The sequence below is a fragment of the Ranitomeya imitator genome, chromosome 2 (genome assembly GCF_032444005.1).
Source record: "Ranitomeya imitator isolate aRanImi1 chromosome 2, aRanImi1.pri, whole genome shotgun sequence".
Classification (NCBI taxonomy): domain Eukaryota; kingdom Metazoa; phylum Chordata; class Amphibia; order Anura; family Dendrobatidae; genus Ranitomeya; species Ranitomeya imitator.
The window spans coordinates 335,280,149-335,301,910 of NC_091283.1; the positions used below are offsets into that span (position 1 = coordinate 335,280,149).

General features: G+C 44.1%; 1 pseudogene; it reads right to left on the reverse strand.

The window, feature by feature from the left end:
* LOC138663634 (zinc finger protein 271-like) overlaps window positions 1-21,762 on the reverse strand; it is a 118,240-nt pseudogene that overhangs the window by 75,044 nt on the left and 21,434 nt on the right.

The window sequence follows — 21,762 nt, forward strand, 5'->3', positions numbered from 1 at the left end:
CGGCCTCTCGTCTCTCGCACATACACTGATAACATAACATGGAGTCAGACGAACCCTCCTACAAAACATGAGAACAAAGTCATTACTACAGGACTGTATGAGAAAGGGATTTATTCTACAAGAAACGCTGAGGCCACAAATGAGAGAATCCGGGCCCCATGGCTGGATACTCCAGGGCCCCAGCGTGGTAGGACCAGACAGGGTCTTTGTCTCTGAAGCTACTCAGTATGAGACTCTGATCTTTGTGATATAAAGAGGGTTGGAGTTATTTTCTATTTTGAACCTGCCTGAATATGAGACCTTGTCTGATCTCTGTGTCCTGTGTAAGAACTATGGAGACAGCGCTATTCTTCTGTATAATGGGACATGGCGCTGGGGCCCGAATATTCTGTACAGGGGTCGAGAGATAATCTCACCCCAGCATTCTGGATTGGGAGAAGGGAAAAGGGATTGGGGACATTTTATTGTAAGTTACCTTTTATAAAAAAAAAAAGTGCAATAAAACGAGATAAAAAAGACGGATATAAGTAAACTTGCTACCACTGAAAACATCATCTTGTCCCGCAAAAACCAAGCCGCCATACAGCTCAATCAGCAGAAAAATAAAAAAGGTATACCGTATATACTCGAGTATAAGCCGAGATTTTCAGCCCAAATTTTTGGGCTGAAAGTGCCCCTCTCGGCTTATACTCGAGTCAATGTGGGTGGCAGGGTCGGCGGGTGAGGGCGCTGAGGTATACTTACCTAGTCCCAGCGATCCTCGCGCTGTCCCTGCCATCCCACGGGCTTCTGTGCTGCAGCTTCTTCCCCTCTTCAGCGGTCACGTGGGACCGCTCATTAGAGATATGAATAAGCGGCTCCACCTCCCTTAGGGGCGGAGCCGCCTATTCATTCCTCTAATCAGCGGTGCCGGTGACCGCTGACAGGAAGAGCTGCGGCACCGAAGACCAGGCAGAGGGACAGCACGAGGATCGCCAGGACTAGGTAAGTATAGCATATTCACCTGTCCTCGTTCCAGCCGCCGGGCGCCGCTCCATCTTCCCGGCCGGCGCCTCCATCTTCCCGGCGTCTGCGCTCTGACTGTTCAGGCAGAGGGCGCGATGACGCATACAGTGTGCGCGGCGCCCTCTGCCTGATCAGTCAGAGCAGAGACGCCGGGAAGATGGAGGCGCCGGAACGAGACGCCGGGAGCTGCAATCAAGGGAGGTGAGTATGTGGTTTTTTTTTTTTATTGCAGCAGCGGCGGCAGAGATTTCTATGGGGCACAATGAACGGTGCAGAGCACCGTATATGGCACAGCAATGGGGCACAATGAACGGTGCAGAGCACCGTATATGGCACAGCAATGGGGCACAATGAACGGTGCAGAGCACCGTATATGGGCACAGATATGGGGCACAATGAACGGTGCAGAGCACCGTATATGGCACAGCAATGGGGCACAATGAACGGAGCAGAGCACCGTATATGGGCACAGATATGGGGCACAATGAACGGTGCAGAGCACTGTATATGGCACAGCTATGGGGCACAATGAACGGTGCAGAGCACCGTATATGGCACAGCAATGGGGCACAATGAACGGTGCAGAGCACCGTATATGGCACAGCAATGGGGCACAATGAACGGTGCAGAGCACCGTATATGGCACAGCAATGGGGCACAATGAACGGTGCAGAGCACCGTATATGGCACAGCAATGGGGCACAATGAACGGTGCAGAGCACTATATGGGGCACAGCTATGGGGAAATAATGAACGGTGTAGAGCACTATATGGCACAGCTATGGGGAAATAATGATCTATTTTTATTTTTGAAATTCACCGGTAAATGCTGCATTTCCACCCTAGGCTTATACTCGAGTCAATAAGTTTTCCCAGTTTTTTGTGGCAAAATTAGGGGGGTCGGCTTATACTCGGGTCGGCTCATACTCGAGTATATACGGTAGCTCTTAGAATAAAGCCATGCAAAAATAATTATTTTTTCTATAAAATTGTTTTTATTCTGTAAAAGTGACACAACCAAAAAAGCAATATAAATGTGATATCGCTGTAATCGTACCGACCTGAAGAATAAAGCTGGTTTATCAATTTTACCACATGCGGTATAAAAAACAAAAAGCAGTTCCTGAACTGCTGGTTTTCGTTCATTCTGTCTCCCAAAAATTGTAATGGAAAGCGAACAAAAAATGTCATGTGCCTGAAAATGGTACCAATAAAAACATCAGCAAACCTGCAATAAACAAGACCTCACATGACTCTGTGGGCCAAAATATGGAAAAGTTATAGCTCTCAAAATATGGTGATGCAAAAACTAGTTTTTGCAATAAAAAGCATCTTTTAGTATGTGACAGCAGCCAAACATAAAAACCCGCTATAAATCTGGTATCGCTGTAATCGCACCGACGCAAAGAATAAAGTCACCTAATCACTTATACCACAGGAGGAATGGTGTAAAAAATAAATAAAACCAATTCTTCACATACTGTTGATTTTTTCATTCTGCCTCCCAAAGACTGCAGTAAAGTTTGGCGCACATTTATCTTGCGCTCTACGCTGAGCGTTTACACTGGGGTTTCCGTATAAATATCTGAAATACGTGATTCAGGCAGAACCCCCAGCAGAAGATTCCCTATAATGAGGCAGATGGAGGCATTGTGGACGCCATCTGACCTGTTATCCGGCAGTGTCCTTCTTTTTAGGATTGCATAAAAGTGCCATTGGCCAGTTTTGTGCACTTCTGAAAAGGACAACACTGAACAGAGGCCAGACAGAGTCCAGAGTAACTGCTGCCTCATTATGGTGAATGATCCATCGGGGGTTTCATCTGAATCACGCCACTCAGAGATTTAGACGGAAACCCCAAAGTGTCAGCGTAGAGAGACGGATAAATGTGATCCAAAACCTTATGCAAAATGTTCCCAATAAAAGCTTCAACTCCATCCACAAAAATGTCCCCACTCAGGTCCATCATCTGTTAATGGAAATATAATGGGAAGTTCCATGTTACTGGTAGCACAAAGGCTCTGGAAAAGCAAAATGACTCCTCACCCCTCCCCCCCCCTAAAGAAATTCAACAAATTCTGCGCTCCCAAATCCAAATGCTCCCCTCCCTTCTGAGTCCCAATGTGCCTAAGCCATATTTAGCATCCATGTTTGGCATTTCTGTAGTGGTTAGAGCCCACCTAACTTACAGGTGCGTGTCTCCAGCATGAGCTTAGCATAATGTACTGGTCACTACAGCATACTGGTCACTACAGCATACTGGTCACTACAACAGTAGTATACAATTTTCACTGAGGAACATCCACGCTGCTTGTTTCTGGAAAACACCCATGGAGTCAAAATCTTCATTACACCTATAAACAAATTTCCAAAGGGGTACAATTTCCAAAATAGAGTCACTTGAGGGGGATTCTGCTTTTATAACACTTAGGGTCTCCTTATATGGTATCCGCAAACTATTCTAGGAAAATCTGCGCTCTAGGAAGCAAATAGCGTTCTGTCCCTCGCGAGTCACTCCGTATGGTTAAGTAGTACTGTACATTCACATATGGGGTATTTCTACATTCAGCAGAGATCATGGGACAGCTTTTCGTGCCATTTTTACCCATGTCCCAGTATTAAAATATAAAACTTGGGGCTACACACAATCTTGGTAGTAAAAATGTATATTTTTTTTATGTACTGCCCAATGGTATAAGAGTCTGTGACACACCTGTGGTGTCAATATAATCACTGCGCCCCTAGATGAATTTATTGAGATGTGTAGCTTGTAAAATGGAGTCACTTATGGGGAGGGGTCTGCTGTTCTTACACTTCAGGGGCTCTGCCAATGTAACATGGCACGCTCAATCCAGTGCAGCAAAATCTGCACTGTAATGTGGTGCTACTTCCCTTCTGAGCCTTGCACTGTGCCTGAAAAGTACCTTTCAACCACATATGGGGTAGCAGTGAACTCAGGAGAATTTGCATAACAAATCTTGGGGTCCATTTTCTCCATTTTTGGAGCCAAAATAGATTTTTGTTGGAAACATTAGATTTTTTTATTTTCATGGCTTAACATTATAAACTTCTGTGAACCACCTGTGGGTTCAAGGTGCTCAATACACACCTAGATAAGTTACCTAAGGGGTCTAGTTTCCAAAATGGGGTCACTTGGGGGAGTTCCACTGTGTAGGCACATTAGGTGCTCTCCAAATATGACATGGGTCCGCTAGTTATGCCAATTTTACATTCAAAAAGTGAAATGGCGCTCCTTCCCTTCAAAGCCCTGCGTGTGCCCAAACAATGGTTTTCTCCCACATATGGGCTATTGGCATGCTCAGGAAAAATTGAACAACAAATTGTGTGGTCCATTTTTTCGTGTTACCCTTGCAAAAGTAGAAAAAATCAGGTCGAAAGGAAAAATTTTTGTGAAAGTTAAATGTTTATTTTTTCCTTCCACATTCCGCTAATTCCCGTGAAGCACCTGAAGTGTTAATAAACTTCTTGAATGTGGTGTTGAACACCTTGAGGGGTGCAATTTTTAAAATGGTGTCACTTTTGGATATTTTCTGTCACAGAGGCTATTCAAAGTCACTTCAAATGTGAGGTGGTCCCTAAAAAATGGTTTTGCAAATTTTGTTGTAAAATTGAGAAAAATTGCTTGTCCAATTTTACCCGTTATAACTTCCTAACAAAAAAAAAATGATGTTTCAAACATTGTGCTGATGTAAAGTAGACATGTGGGAAATATTATTTATTAACTATTTTGTGTTACACAACTCTGATTTAAGGGCATAAAAATTAAAATTTAGAATATTGCTAAATTTTTACCAAATTTCTGATTGTTTAAACAAATAAATGCAAGTCATCTCAAAGAAATTTTAACGCTATCATGAAATACAATATGTCACGAAAAAACATTCTCAGAATCAGTGGGATCCATTGAAGTGTTCCAGAGTTATGACCTTGTAGGGAGGTGTACCCAGTCAGCAGTTTCTCTTGCGTGTCTGGGCCGGAACTGTCACTAATATTCCAGAGGGAAGAGGTTCCTGACTGCTACAGTTCTGAACACTTGATCGGTGGGGGTGGGTCAGACATAAATAGCGGTGTGAACAGGAAGACGGACACTTGGCGGGGAACGAGCTTGTGAGCAGTGAGATGGTTGACCCCCTCTCGACGGACCCATGCCAGTTAGCTGTTCCTGTGTTCCCGGCTAGTGATACTGCTGACACATACTACCCTCAGCCCAGAGAGACATCCACATCTGGTAGTGACCGGGATAGAGTGCGTACCTTGGCTCCGCTCATCACCGTGGAGGCACAGCTTAGTCCCATTCTTGCGTTGCCTGCTTAGGAGCGGCCCGTGCCTATGTCCGCTGGACTGTGCGCTTCTACTGCGGCCTTGTCTACTGAACTTTCTGCTTCTTCCACTGTGCCGCCGGACTTTATCTCTACCCCACTGTGTGCCTGGACCAGGAGGTCACATGCCGAAGGACCCAGAGGATTCATCATCACAAGGAGACAGTGCTTTGCCCTTCTGCGGGATCGGAGACATCTGGCGCCGCCGAGGGATCTTCCAGCCACCTTCCTCCACCGCAAAGAGACTGATAAATTAACCTGTTATTATCTTCTACATTTCACTATCCCCATCCGCAAATTCACATCCTTTACCCACCTGCTTGTACTTTCACTGTTTGATATAAATAACCTGTTAATCCTTGCTCTGCTTATGTGTGTCACTGCATACTATGCACCTGCTAGCATCCTACAACCTCATAAAGTGACAGTGGTCAGAATTGTAAAAATTGGTCTGGTCATGAAGGTGAAAACAGGCTTCGAGGTGAAGGGGTTAAAGATTATATATCATTAAACATTACTCCCATTACTAGAAAGATTTATAATAAGTGTGGTGCAAATTTCCTCTGTCTGTAATAGGTTGCGGGAATCTCATTAAAATGATTTCGATGCCACAATTGTATTTTCTTCACAATTCCCCATGTTGGATCCCTCCTACCATTTTTTGAAAGGTGCAGTCATTGTTCAGAGAACTGATATAGAGCAAGCAAAATGCAAGGATAAAACTGACCACTTCAAAAGGACAAAACTGAGGGAGGTTTGTCGATCGCAGATCAATGATTACGTTTTATAGCTTCGCAGATGCAACATTTTCATGGGTGGGGAAAAAGAGAGAGTATGGACAAGAATGGTAGTCTAGTCCTTCAAGACAAAAAATGGGTGCTGCCCATATTCATACTGGATATGGGCACTAAGTACAGATAGAGAGACAGACCTTAGCAACGATGTACAAGGTGTGGTACAGGGAGGGAAGAGACTGTTGGGGATAAGGGAATACTCTAATGTTACCCCATTATTGCAAAATCAGCGACTGGTTGAGTATGACAAGTTGACTGGTTTCAGAGAGTGGGAATATAAGGGAATTGAGACTTTAGATCAGTTAGTAGGAAATCGAACACTTAAAAGCCTTAACAAACTACAAAAGTTTGGATTGCCTCAGTTTCTTATTTCGATACCTACAACTTAGGTATGTGTATCTGACTCAGTTTAGCGCTGCGGCACCGGATATACAGAAAAATTATTTACTAGTCTCTCGCAGATATACCTTATTCATACAGTGTATAGAACACTGAGCTTTTCTTTTTAGAATTGGGGTATGTCCAAATACGGATTGTCCAAGATGTGGAACTGGAGATGCACATTTGTTCCACATGTTCTGGGAGTGCAGGAGAAAAAACACAATATCTATAATAAAAAGGGTATTTGATGTGCGAATCCAAGCAGACCCCAAAATATGCATATTGGGATATTTGGGAGAATTGATAGATCTCAAATCCATCCCCAATGGCTGTAGGTCTTTCGCGCAAATTTATTGCACAACAGTGGCCAGACGCCTAATCACCGACTGCTAACGAGTTAATACAAAAGCTAAACAATATTATTTGGTTGGAAAAATGGGTATTTAGAAAGACAAAAGCAATCAAGAAATTTGACAACATCCGGGGACCCTAGTGGAATGTTCCAGGCCTACCATCTGGAGTACTCCTGAGAGATAACATATAACAATTACTGGCTTCAGAAACACTTGTGGTATGATCATTCCAGGTTAAATTCTAAATATATGGTAATTACACATGCAAACTAATTATTATAGCTCAATGGCAGATATTCTAATGTATACACATCATAAAAAATGTATACAGTATAAATACAGATTTCTCTGGAGTGTTATCTGGTGGGGTGGAAGTTGTGTTAGTTTGTTTGAATCAACAATATTGAATCCTTGGAGGAAGACGACAACTTTATTGTATTTTATGTATAAAAATAATATATGATACCATGCAACATTGAAAATATCTTTGTTCTACTGATGTCTCTTTGTAAAAACTTTATTGTATAATTTTCTTAATAAAAATGTTCTAATGATAAAAAAGTGTCTTATAATCCAAGAAATACGATAAGTTCTGAAATAATTTCCCTTTCTCATTTAATTATACGTCAGTCTGTTATATGTTTTTGTACAATTTATCAATAACACATATAGTCTGAGTTATTTTTGATGGTCAACAAAATACGATTTTCCAGTAATTCATTTTTTGCACTCTAGGTATGATAATGGCTTCTCTGCTCTGTGTGGGATGTTTGACATTTAAAGGGGTTGTCCACTACTTTGACAACCTCTTCTCATTCCTCATGTTTCGTCCTGTTAAAATAAAAAGCACTTATATAAACCTCCCATGCCGTCGCGGTTCCAGCACTTCGGGGGGCTCATGGAAGGTTTTTATGTCATGAGCCCTGCATCCAATTAGTGCTGGCGTCACTGTTTTCACCTTTGGACAAAATGAAAAATAAGTGGAAGTCAGAGAGAGACCGCAGCCCTGGCTTCCTGTTGATGTTCAATATGTCCGAAGCGGGAACAGTAAAGCCAACATTGATTGGGCGCAGGGCTCATGTCATGTAACAACCTCATATGAGCGCTGGGAACGCGAGTGGTGACATCATTGGAATGTCATCAGCACAGAAGAAGAGTAAGATATTTTTTTTCTTTTATCGAAGTCAAACATTAGGAATGACACGGGGCTGCCATGGTAGTTCACAACCCTCTTTAAGAAAATACATTTTTGTTTAAAACATTTCCCACATTAAGAGCATGAAAAAGGCTTCTCCCCAGTGTGAATTCTCTGGTGCTTAACCAAACCTGATTTCTGTGTAAAACATTTCCCACATTCTGAACAGGAAAAAGGCTTCTCCCCTGTGTGAGTTCTCTGGTGCTTAACCAAATCTGATTTAAGATTAAAACATTTTCCACATTCTGAACAGAAAAAAGGCTTCTCCCCTGTGTGAGTTCTCTGGTGCTTAACCAAATCTGATTTAAGATTAAAACATTTTCCACATTCTGAACAGGAAAAAGGCTTCTCCCCTGTGTGGGTTCTCTGGTGCTTAACCAAATCTGATTTCTGGATAAAACATTTTCCACATTCTGAACAGAAAAAAGGCTTCTCCCCTGTGTGAGTTCTATGGTGCTTAACCAAGCCATATTTACCGTTAAAACATTTTCCACATTCTGAACAGAAAAAAGGCTTCTCCCCTGTGTGAGTTCTATGGTGCTTAACCAAGCCTGATTTACGGTGAAAACATTTCCCACATTCTGAACAGGAAAAAGGCTTCTCCCCTGTGTGAGTTCTCTGATGGTTCAAAAGACTTGATTTAACTGTAAACCACTTCCCACATTCTGGACATGAAAATGTCTTTTCGCCTGTGTGAGTTCTCTGGTGTCTAACAAGAATTGATTTCTGGTTAAAACATCTCCCACATTCTGAACATGAAAAAGGCTTCTCCCCTGTATGAGTTCTCTGGTGTATATGAAGATGACCTTTCTGATTAAAACATTTCCCACACTCGGAACAAGAAAATCTATTCTCTGCTGCTGGAATTTTTTGATGTTTAAGAAAAGACTTTTCGAGGGGAAAACTTCCATATTCTGAACGTGATAATGGCTTCTTTGCTTTAGGAGCAGTTCGTTTTTTAATACTTATTTTGTGACTACGATTTTCTTTAGTAGTCGGAAATAAATCAGAGGGATCGACCTGTTTCAAAGGACCAGGTGACAGATCTTTGCTGTGAAGCAATGATGGTATATCTGGAGTAATGGCATTCAATTCAATTGTATCATGTGGGATCTCAAGATCATCCGATTTAAAAATTGAAGATGTCAGCTGTCCCTCTGATCTCCTGGTACAGGCATCTGCTAAGAAATCTGCTAAGAATAGAACAAATTATTATAATATCCTCTCATTTAATATTTTTTTATATTTCTACTTAACTCGCCATTTTTATTGATAGAGTGCTCTCAGCGGGAGAACCAAAATAGGAATCTTGTGGGTGTGATACCTTTTAATTGCTAACAAAATATAGTGAATGATGTTACAAAGCAAGCTTTCGAGACTGCTTACATCCCTTCATCAGGCTGGTATAACAAATTATTTGAAGAAACCCAATTATATACAGTATAGAGCACAGGCAAGGTGTGATACATGGACATTTAAATAAACCCTGAGCTTAAGGGTACCGTCACACACTGCCATTTCGATCGCTACGACGGTACGATTCGTGACGTTCCAGCGATATCGTTACGATATCGCTGTGTCTGACACGCAGCAGCAATCAGGGATCCTGCTGAGAATCGTACGTCGTAGCAGATCGTTTGGAACTTTGTTTCATCGCTGGATCTCCCGCTGTCATCGCTAGATCGGTGTGTGTGACACCGATCTAGCGATGCGATCCAGCGATGCGTTCGCTTGTAACCAGGGTAAACATCGGGTTACTAAGCGCAGGGCCGCGCTTAGTAACCCGATGTTTACCCTGGTTACAAGCGTAAAACTAAAAAAAAACAAACAGCACATACTTACATTCTGGTGTCCGTCAGGTCCCTTGCCGTCTATTTCCCGCACTGTGACTGCCGGCCGTAAAGTGAAAGCAGAGCACAGCGGCTGTGCTTTCACTTTCACTTTACGGCCGGCAGTCAGTGAGTGCGGGAAGCAGACGGCAAGGGACCTGACGGCTTAGTAGCGGCCCTGCGCTTAGTAACCCGATGTTTACCCTGGTTACCCGGGGACTGCGGCATCGTTGGTCGCTGGAGAACTGTCTGTGTGACAGCTCCCCAGCGACCACACTACGATTTACCTACGATCACGGCCAGGTCGTATCGCTGGTCGTGATCGTAGGTAAATCGTATAGTGTGATGGTACCCTAAAGAGAGAGTCCTTAATTAGGTAAGATTAGATAAGTGGTGTGAAAGTTTCATGGACCCCATATGCATGTGGGATCAAAGGGCTGGTGGTGCCTTCATTGTTTTTGGAGGAAATTGCTCAGATTTGGTAGTGGACCATAAAACCTCCTGCCAAATTGAGTCATGTGTGAACAGAACCAAAGATGTTAATGAATTTGTTTTTCCAGACCCTACGATGTTTCTGTGATTTTAAATTACCTTTCAAAATGACAAATTTCATATTTTTTTTGTCTGTAATTGTATGACGATGACACCTCATCCTTGGTCTCAGTCTCTGTCCTGTTTCTCCAACATAGAGGCCACCCACAGGACATATATTGCATGAAATGAAACACACCACTTGGAAGAGGAACATTTGAATGTCCCGGGGATCTTATAGTCCTGCTGTGTGTTGGGCATTTGGATCTTGTCGTTGGTCTCTATATGAATGCAGGTTTTGCATCTCCTCCCATTGCAAGGATATGTCCCTCTTGGTGAATCTGAGGGCATTGAACTTTGGATCATGATGTTTCTTAAATTAGGAGGTTGTCTGTAACAAAGGAAGGTGGGTCTTTGAATAATATTTTTAACCGGTCATCCTTGTGTAGGATATGGTGAAGTTTCTTAGCCTTTTTTCTCAGTATTTCAATCTGTGGGTTGTACGTCACTACCAGAGGTACGCGATGATTTTCCTCCTTTTTCTGTATTGAAGTACTTGACTTCTAGGGAACCTTGTGGCCCTAATGATCTGATTATCAGTGGAGGTGGGATGGTAACCTTGATTCAAAAATGACATTTTAAGCTGGGTTAGGTGTTTATTCCTGTCCTTTGGACTGGAACAGATATGGTTGTATCTGAGGGCCTGGCTGTAGACAGTGAATTTTTTAATGTGTTTAGGATGGAAGCTGTCCCATCTGAGGTATGTGGGATGGTCAATTGGTTTCCGATACACTGATGTTTGGGATGAACCATTTTGGACATTTATGGTGGTGTCTAGAAAGTTGATTTTTGTTTTTGAGTGGTGCAATGTCAAGTTTATAGTAGGATGACATTTGTTGAATTTGTCATGGAAATTTAGAAGTTCTTGTTCGAACTCAGTCCAGATTATTAAGATGTCATCGAAGTAAGGTTAGTTTCACATTGTGTTACGTGCCATTTGTTTAACGGATTTGTTACTAAGCGGCACTAACGCAATGTAACGGATCCGTTAATGCACCTATTGCCATCTATCGTAACACATCCTAACGCATGTCAAAATCGGCAAATATAAGGATTTGACATCCATGGTGGCTAAGATGGTAGCTTAAGGATGTTTTCTACCGACCCTGAGATTTTTTCAGTGAGTGTTCCCACCCCTGAGATGATTGCCTGGCTTATGAATCTTGGGAAGCATATAGAAAGTTACCTCCTTTGGATTCTCAGGTATTAAGTCCAGGTTTATGGAGTCTGTACACAGACATTTGATGACTCATTTCAACTTCCTCAGATATTTTGGAGTTAGGTCATCATCCAGTTTGGTGTAGTACTGTATATCCATCAGTTGTCTGTGTGCCTCTTTGATGTAAAGTTTGTATTTCCATTTGGACCTTTTTATTGGTGCTGTAGAAAATGAATAAGGTGGTTCCGTAATCTCTCCGAAGTCCTGTGGCAGAGGTGTTGTGAGCAATGGGTATTGTAGGTATTCCAAATTGGGTTCTTTAAGCTTAGTCCCTTGGGTATTAAGTGCTCTTTCTTGCATCTGGTTAAAAAGAAGATGTCACTATCCAGTTGTGCCAGTTTCTTCAGACGATCTTTCAGTTCCATAGATGTACAGTACATTCTGGTATCCTACATTTAGTTAAACGAAAGCAGTCTCGAAAGCTTACTTTGTAACATCATTCACTATATTTTGTTAGCCATTAAAAGGTATCACACCCACAAGATTCCTATTTTGGTTCTCCCACTGAGTGCACTCTACATCTTTATTCTACCTGCTAACACAGTACCAAATCACTTTTTTTTTCGTTTAACTAAATTTAAAAAATTTGAATTATTCACCAAGACAATGACAGTTCACAGCCTAATAGAAAACTTCACAGGATGTGCCAGTAGAGCGCGTTTAGCATCCATGGATTTGGCATTGCTGTAGTAAGAAGAACCCATTAATTTACAGTGTGCATATCCTGGAGCTCAGTCTGGGCAATAAAATGGCATAATTGCAATTTTCACTCTCCAACATCCACTGCGTGCTAATTTTCGGGACGTGCCTGTGGAGTCAAAATAGTCTCTACTCCTATAAATTAATTCACTGAGGGTTATAATTTACAAAATGGAGTCGTTTTATGGGGATTTCTACTGCTCTAATTTTCTGACATTTTGTCATATTAAGTCTTCTACAAATGGTGTGTCCTATCTCTTCTGGTACTTGCTCTTGCAACGTCAGCTTGTGTCACGAGGCGCTGCCTTATTCATTCTGCAGGCGGCACTGGTAATAGAGGAGAAGTCGGAAACAGAAGCTCTTAGTGGCACCAGCTCTGTCCAGCCACTAAGGTGAGGGTGTCTGGGACCTGTAGTACCATCCAGTCTGGCAGTATTGGTGTGTATTTGCTGTCCAGCTGAAGTAATCTGCTCTCTACTTTAGCCAATTGGAAAGCACCACACTCTACTAAAGCTCAAAACATATTGCCGGTAACTGCCAGATACAGCCTTGTTCTCCTCTGGTTCACTCCTCTGTGTTCAGCTCCCGGCTTGGATACTTGTTTCCTGATTTTGTATTTTCTCTGACTTCATGGTTGTGACCAGACTACCATACTATTCTTCTTACCATCTCACACTACAGAAAAGCAAGTAGCAGTGTGGCCCAACCTAAAGATCTCTGTGTAGGTCCAGATGTAGAGGGGTGAAAGAAGTTAAAGAGTGATGGGCAAAACTTTGACTATAGACAATAGCACATCTACTGATATGATCAAGCTGAATAATTTTCTTAGGCATAAAACAAATTTGAGTAGCTAGTGGTGAAACCTCTCTGGGTTAATTAGAGTATGAGTCTCTATGGCTGTTGGCAATCTAAACTATCATAAGGACCAATATTTTCTATCTCATGTGTTTCAAGAAAAAATATATGTTTAAAAAGAATTATTTATAATAGTGCAGAGCTGAGGTGTTGTAAATTTAGATGTCAGGCATTTGGAAGAGGTAATGCATAAGCGAGGCAGGCAGATCCCACCACAATCACACTATCATACAGAATGAGCCTGTAAAAAAACACAACTTTTCATGCTATGTTACATCTCCAACAACAACGTAACTATGAAGGGAGAGCGTCAACACTAAACCGGAGTTGCACTCATTTAAGGTGGACTATTGGAGCCACTAGGATTTCTGACCAGAAGAATAGAGAAAGTATTAGCGCTTCCCATTTCAGGAGAGATTGTGCCGTAATCTGAATCCTATAGGATTGAAAACTGTGGCAGTTCAACTCATGTGTCGGTATACGAAGGTATAAAAACAGCTAATGACTAAAATAGAAAAAAAAACACTGCAACACAGTCCATATGTATGTGGTTAGCACCCCACTCTGGAGCAATACAGGTTCAGACTCTTCAGGACACAAAACCACTGGAGCATCCTCTCTCCAGCCTAACTGAACCAAGACTCTACAGCCCAGTTGTTTAACCCTCACACCATGTAACTCTTTCCATCATGTAACCAACCACTTGATTATAATATCACACAGGTCCTGTCAGCTCTGCAGGTGGAGATAAAGTGGACACTCTCCCACCCACTCTATGAATTTCCACATCAAACTAGCCCATGATTTATTTAACTTAACCCTCGCAACACGTAGTGTGCTGGAGAAAAACACTCTGGTTTCATATCACTGATGCCATTAAGTGCAGTGACACATTCTCTATTACATTACCAGTGACTGTCACACAACATAATGTAATTTATGACGTGGAGCGAATCCATGAAACCAGGGATTGAGCCATGCCAACACATCTCCTGCAGACGTGAATAAATGTATATTACAGCCATCAGCCAGGCACAGCTTATAGATATAGAGTGGGGAAATAAATATTTGATCCCTTGCTGATTTTGTAAGTTTGCCCACTGACAAAGACATGAACAGTCCATAATTTTACGGGTAGGCTAATTTTAACATTGATTTATAGAATATCAAAAATAAAATCCAGAAAATCACACTGTCTAAGTTACATAAATTTATTTGGATTCTGCAGTGAGCAATAAGTATTTGATCCCCTACCAACCAGTAAGAGTTCTGCCTCCTATAGACCAGTTAGACGCTCCTAATCAACTCGTTACCTGCATTAAAGACAACTGTCCTACATAGTCAGCTTTATAAAATACTAATGTCCACACACTCAATCAGTGAGACTCTAACCTCTACAACATGGGCAAGACCAAAGAGCTTTATAAGGATGTCAGAACAAGATCATAGACCTGTACAAAGCAGGAATGGGCTACAAAACCATAAGTAAGATGCTGGGTGAGAAAGAGACAACTGTTGGTGCAATACTAACAAAATGGAAGAAATATGAAATGATTGTCAATCGACATCGATCTGGGGCACCATGCAAAATGTCTCACCTTCTTTATGATCAAGAATACCCCACGAGGTGAGACCAGCCTAAACTACATGGGGAAAAGTTGTTAATGATGTCAAGGCAGCTGGGACCGCAGTAACCAAGAAAACAATTGGTAATACATTATGCCGTAAAGGTTTAAAATCCTGCAGTGCCCGCAAGGTCCCCCTGCTCAATAAGGCACATGTGCAGGCCCGTTTGAATTTTGCCAGCGAACACCTGGATGATTCTGTGAGTGATTGGGAGAAGGTGCTGTGGTCAGATGAGGCACAAATTGAGCTCTTTGGCATGAACTCAACTCGCCGTGCTTGGAGGAAGAGAAATGCTGCCTATGACCCAAAGAACACCATCCCCACTGTCAAGCATAAAGGAGGAAACATTATGTTTTGGGGGTGTTTCTCTACTCAGGGCACAGGACTACTTCACCGAAACAATAGGAGAATGGATGGAGCTATATACCGTAAAATCCTGACTGGCAACCTCCGTCCCTCCGCCAGGACATTAAAAATGGGTCTTCCAGCAAGACAAGGACCCAAAACATACAGCCAAGACAACAAAGGAGTGGCTCAAAAAGAAGCACATTAAGGTCATGCAGTGACCTAGCCAGTTTCCAGACCTTAATCCCATAGAAAACTTATGGAGGGAGTTGAAGCTCTGAGTTGCCAAGCGACAGCCTCAAAATCTTGATGATTTAGAGATGATGTGCAAAGAGAAGACCAAAATTCCTCCTGACATGTCCGCAAACCTCATCGTGAACTATAACAAAATGTCTGACTGCTGTGCTTGCCAACAGGGATTTTGCTACCAAGTCTTGTTTGCCAATGGATCAAATACTTATTTCTCACTGCAAAATGCAAATACATTTATACAATATGAGTTTCTGGATTTTATTTTTGATATTCTATTTCTCAATGTTAAAAAATGTAGTTACTTACCGATAACAGTATTTCTCCGAGCCCATGATGGCACCACGGAGAGAGGGGTTCCGCCTATCAAGGACAGTGTCACGCTCACGCCCTGACTGGTGGGTGTGAGCTCGAGGGGTTTGTTGCCCCATTGTGCCACATACCAGACTACCCTGGAAGGGGCGTGACTATGACAGCTGCCTGGGTTTTTGCTAGAGCCTCTGATGGTGAGGTAAGGCTTGTGCAGCAGGCAGCTGCCAGGTGCTACTCCAGGGTGGTGTCTGGCTGTGGCTGCTGATCCCACTTAGGAGACAGGAACACTAGGATTGGTGCGGGCATCAGGCAGGACTAGCAGATGAGCATGGATGGGATTCAGACGAGTAGGCTGGCACGGCTGAGACACAGAGCTGACAGAGACACGGCAGAGAACACAGGGCTGGCAGGAACACAGGAATGGCAGGGACGGCAGGAACACAGGACTGGTTGGTGTGGTGTATGAAGGAACAGGTAGGGACCTGTTCACACAGGAGGTGCAGATATGGATATGTAGTATGAAGAAACAGGTAGGGACCTGTTCACACTGGAGGTGCAGGTAAGAAAACAAGCAGAAAGGAATAAAGTATGAAGGAACAGGTTGGGACCTGTTCACACAGGAGATGCAGGTACGGAAACAAGCAGGAAGGAATGGAGTGTGAAGGAACAGGTTGGGACCTGTTCACACAGGAAGAACCGCAATGCTGCGTATAGGAATGGTAGAGCAGCAGCAACAGAAGCTGAGCAGAGCGGAACTGCAAGGAATGCGGAGAGGAGCTGCAGCAAGAGGTTTCTGCAGCAGCAAAGCAGAGCAGAACCGCAAGGAATGCGAAGAGGAGCTGCAGCAAGAGATTACTGCAGCAGCAGAGCAGAACCGTAAGGAATGTGCAGAGGAGCTGCAGCCAGAGATTTCTGCAGCAGCAGAAGCTGAGCAGAGCGGAACTGCAAGGAATGCAGAGAGGAGCTGCAGCAAGAGATTCCTGCAGCGGAGCAGAGTAGAATGGAGCAGAACCGCAGGAGTGTGGAGCAGAGGTAAAACCACAAAGGTACAGAGCAGGCAGAGCCGCAAGAGTGCGGAGCATAAGCAGACTGAGAACACAAGGAAAGACACAGCAGGGAAAGAAGCCACGGACAAAGAGACAGAGATAGGACTAAGTACAGACAAGGTAGTGGAACAAGACTAGGTATAAGAACAAAGTCACAGGGACCAGGATATTCTGCCTCTTGGAGGGCGGACAAACCAAAACAAGACAAAGCAAGGACACAGACACAGAGACCAGGAAATACAGCCTCCTAGAGGGCAGACCAACAAGATCAAGGCAAGGAGAAGAGCCCCTAGAGAGGGAGTAATACAGAGCAAGGCCTGGCAAACTCAGCAGCTAAACACTAACTGAGCTAACACATTGCACAGGCCCAGTCCACTGGGTGGAGCTGCACTAAATGTTGGAGGCCTCTTGGTAATTGGTCAGGAACAGATTAGACAGGTGCACCTGATTCCTATAAGAACCAGAGAGTTCAGGCGCCGCCCCCCTATACACACAGCCAGGAAGTATGCAGAGATCAGAGGCACAGAATATGGCGCTGGCAAGAAACAGAAACCGCAACATGACCTGGAGCAGTGGGTAAGAGTGTGAGAGATGAGAGGCCATGCCGTGATGCCAGCAGAGTTGTAACAGACAGGAAACCTACAGATAAAAAGGCGGTACCTCTCTCCCGCATCGGTTGTTTACAGAGCATGAAAGGAACGTTAGATTAATGACAGAAAAAAATATTCAGCATTACTGAAAAGCTTAACAGAGATACCGCGTGACTATTTCTTAAGTAATAGCGTAATTTAAGCCAAGTGTGCACACCCATATGTGAAGGGAGAGAATGTACAGGTGCTGTCATGGGCTCAGAGAAATACTGTTATCAGTAAGTAACTACATTTTTCTCTTTTTCGCATGACGGCACCACAGAGATAATTGCAGAGACTGTACATTTACGTGGGACTACCGCTTTCATAACCCTTTTCCCAAAAGTAAGGTCTGAGGAAGAAGCTAGGTCCAGTCGATAGTGGTTAAAAAATGTAGAGGGGAAGACCAAGTAGCAGCTCTACATATCTGATCTATCAAAGCACCGGCTCTTTCAGCCCAGGAGGCTGCTACTGCTCTTGTTGAATGAGCTTTTATTTTCTCTGGAGCAGCCACCTCACGTGAGGTATATGACAAGTTGATGGCGTCTATGATCCATCTTGCTAATGTGCTCTTAGAAGCTTTTTTCCCCTTCTGGGAACCCTGAAAACACACAAAGAGAGACTTATCCTTCCTGCACTCCCTTGTAGCCTCTAGGTAATGGATCAGGCATCTTCTGACATCTAGCGTGTGTAAAGTTTTTTCTTCCTAATTTTTAGGATTGGGACAAAAGGAAGGAAGGGAGATCTGTAATCTGTGAAACCGCGAAGCCACTTTTGGAAGGTAGGGTTGTTCTTAAAACTGACCCAGCCTATCAACTAAGATTTGTGTGAAAGGGGGATTAACCGACAATGCCTGTATGTCACTGACCCTGCACGCTAAAGTGAGAGCTACCAGCAGAGATGTTTTGAGGGACAGGATTCTCAGGGGGCTTCCACCAGGGGTTCAAATTGAGGCTTAGTTAGGGCCGTAAGAACTAAATTTAAATCCCACTGCGGAGCACTCCGGGAGACCTTTATGCCGCTTTAATGAATCTGGAAACCCATCGATTCCCCGCTAAATTATAATTGAAGAGAGCCCTTAAAGCTGTGATCTGAACTTTTAGGGTACTTGTAGCCAAACCTTGTACCAACCCCTTCTGCAGGAACTCTAATATGGCTCGAAGTGGAACCCCTTCATCTACTTTAGAGCCTTACGCTGAGAGGAATTTTTTCCAGGTTTCTCCGAACTGTTTGGTAGTTACCGGTTTCCTGCTTTGTAGTATGGTTGAGACTAGGTTTGGGGAAAACCCTTAGTCCCTTAGTAGCCCACTTTCAAATTCTAGGCTGTCATTTCTAAATTTGCTACTTGTGGGTGTACTACTGGCCCCTGGGAAAGAAGGTCTGGGAGTATCCAAGAGTCGGAGATGGACATCCTCATCACCCATGAAAACCATATCGTCTTTGCCCAGAAGGGGACTACACGAGCTCTGTCCTCCCGTATTTTTCTCAGAACTGCCGGAATCAGTGCAATCGGGAAAAAGGCGTATGCTAGGTGGTAGTTCCATGGAATCAGGAATGCATCCAACGCGACAGGGTTCCCCATGGGAGATATGGAGCAGAAAGTATCCACCTTCCGGTTCAGATTGTTTGCGAACAGATCTATGTCTGGCAGCCCCCATCTTTCGTTATCTGATCGAAAACTGCCTGGCTTAATTCCCACTCTCCCTGTCTCAGACGAGATTGACTCAGGAAATCTGCCCTGTAATAGTCCACCCGCCTTATGTGAAGAGCCCAACAGAAAAAACAGAAAACTGACAGCACTCAGCACTGGGGCGCCCGTTCAACATTCGGGGAACCGTCACGAATATAGCCAAATCAATCAAAGAAGAATTAACAGCGCTCCATCCAGGTGTAGAAATCTTGAAAATTAGCTATATTAAGCCATGACACAGCAACGTTTCGACCACCACTTGGTCTTTGTCAAGCATACACTACAGCATAGGGGGCCATCTTAAGTAGTGTGGATGCCACACAGTGCACCAATCACCACCAGATGCCGCCCACACAAAGCAATTAACAAATATCACATAAAATAACAGACATCGGTAATCTATATATAGTAACATTATCAGCAAACACCCATATTAAAGATAAAAAACCCCACTCTTCACCATATATATGCACAGATCTTCTTATACTCTTCATGGATCGGCGAGCCGCTGCTTCCTGCATCTTCGTCACCATGGGAACACTCGGCCAATCGGATGTATCGGACCATCCCGGTATCCAATCCAGGTATTTTGCGCCAGAGTAAAGAAGCACCCTATCACGCCATCCGATACATGTTATCCCGCAAAAACCGCCCAATCCAGAGTGCACTACTTTCTAAATAATCTCAGTCCCCGTATATTGCTTCCGGGTCACTGAGATTCACCCAGCAAGATGTGGGAGAGCGCAGGCGCATAGAGCACAAGGCGAGCCACCACATGACCACGGCCGGGGTCCACCCCCATGACATCAAGCGCACGCGCAACCTCCCGGCCACCCAGTGTATAGGCACCGTAGAGGCGCGCAGGCGCACCAAGTCCGGCACAAGCCACCGCCGCAGGACCGAAGTGCCGGCCCGCCCACGTAATCTAGCGCGCAGGCGCAGCCTAACAAACTATGCAGCGCCCTAACAGTAAGTGCACAGGGAGCTACTGCACTGACGCACAGGCGCATCAAAGCCAGGAGAAGACCCAGAAAGGGGCTCCTCCTAGGGGCCCAGACGCGCGAGCGCAGACACCGCAGGCTTCACCCTTATAGAATCGATTAATGAACGGATGTTTATTGATAATTTTTCTCCTTCCATGCTGTCCGACTGTCTCATTGTACTGTAAATTTGTAATGGGGTGTGTTTTCTCACTTCTTTGCCGGCTTTTGTTTTTGCTATATACCGCATTTCGTGGGGGTTAAAGGTTTTTCTCTATATGATATATTGTTAATAGGGATGGAGATCTCTTTTGTATATATGTATACCCCTTTCAGGTGGATGGGTGAAGCCTGCGGTGTCTGCGCTCGCGCGTCTGGGCCCCTAGGAGGAGCCCCTTTCTGGGTCTTCACCTGGCTTTGATGCGCCTGCGCGTCAGTGCAGTAGCTCCCTGTGCACTTACTGTTAGGGCGCTGCATAGTTTGTTAGGCTGCGCCTGCGCGCTAGATTACGTGGGCGGGCCGGCACTTTGGTCCTGCGGCGGTGGCTTGTCCCGGACGTGGTGCGCCTGCGCGCCTCTACGGCGCCTATACACTGGGTGGCCGGGAGGTTGCGCGTGCGCCCGATGTCATGGGGGTGGACCCCGGCCGCGGTCATGTGGTGGTGGCTCGCCTTGTGCTCTATACGCCTGCGCTCTCCCACATCTTGCTGGGTGAATCTCAGTGACCCGGAAGCAATATACGGGGACTGAGATTATTTAGAAAGTAGTGCACTCTGGATTGGGCGGTTTTTGCGGGATAACATGTATCGGATGGCGTGATAGGGTGCTTCTTTACTCTGGCGCAAAATACCTGGATTGGATACCGGGATGGTCCGATACATCCGATTGGCCGAGTGTTCCCATGGTGACGAAGATTCAGGAAGCAGCGGCTCGCCGATCCATGAAGAGTATAAGAAGATCTGTGCATATATATGGTGAAGAGTGGGGTTTTTTATCTTTAATATGGGTGTTTGCTGATAATGTTACTATATATAGATTACCGATGTCTGTTATTTTATGTGATATTTGTTAATTGCTTTGTGTGGGTGGCATCTGGTGGTGATTGGTGCACTGTGTGGCATCCACACTACTTAAGATGGCCCCCTATGCTGTACTGTATGCTTGACAAAGACCAAGTGGTGGTCGAAACGTTGCTGTGTCATGGCTTAATATAGCTAATTTTCAAGATTTCTACACCTGGATGGAGCGCTGTTCATTCTTCTTTGATTTATGTGAAGAGCAGTCAATGACCCCAGGTTCACCTCGGCCAGTTGAAAGATAGATCTTGTTACTTCCATGAGAGACTGGGATCGAGTACCCCCTTGATAATTTAAGTATGCTACCATGACCCGGTTGTCTGAAAATACCCTGATGTGATGTGAGTGAAGAGTGTTCACGACTTCTAAGAGTGCAAATTTCACTGCCAGTAGTTCTTTCATATTGGAAAATACCGCTCTGAGGTCGTCTGTCCACAACCCTTGTGCTATCTGTTTGCTCAGGTGTGCCCAGCAACCCCTGGGGCTTCCATCCCTTGTTACAACTTTGGAGACTGGAACCACTCATGGGACACCCTGGGTCAAATTGTC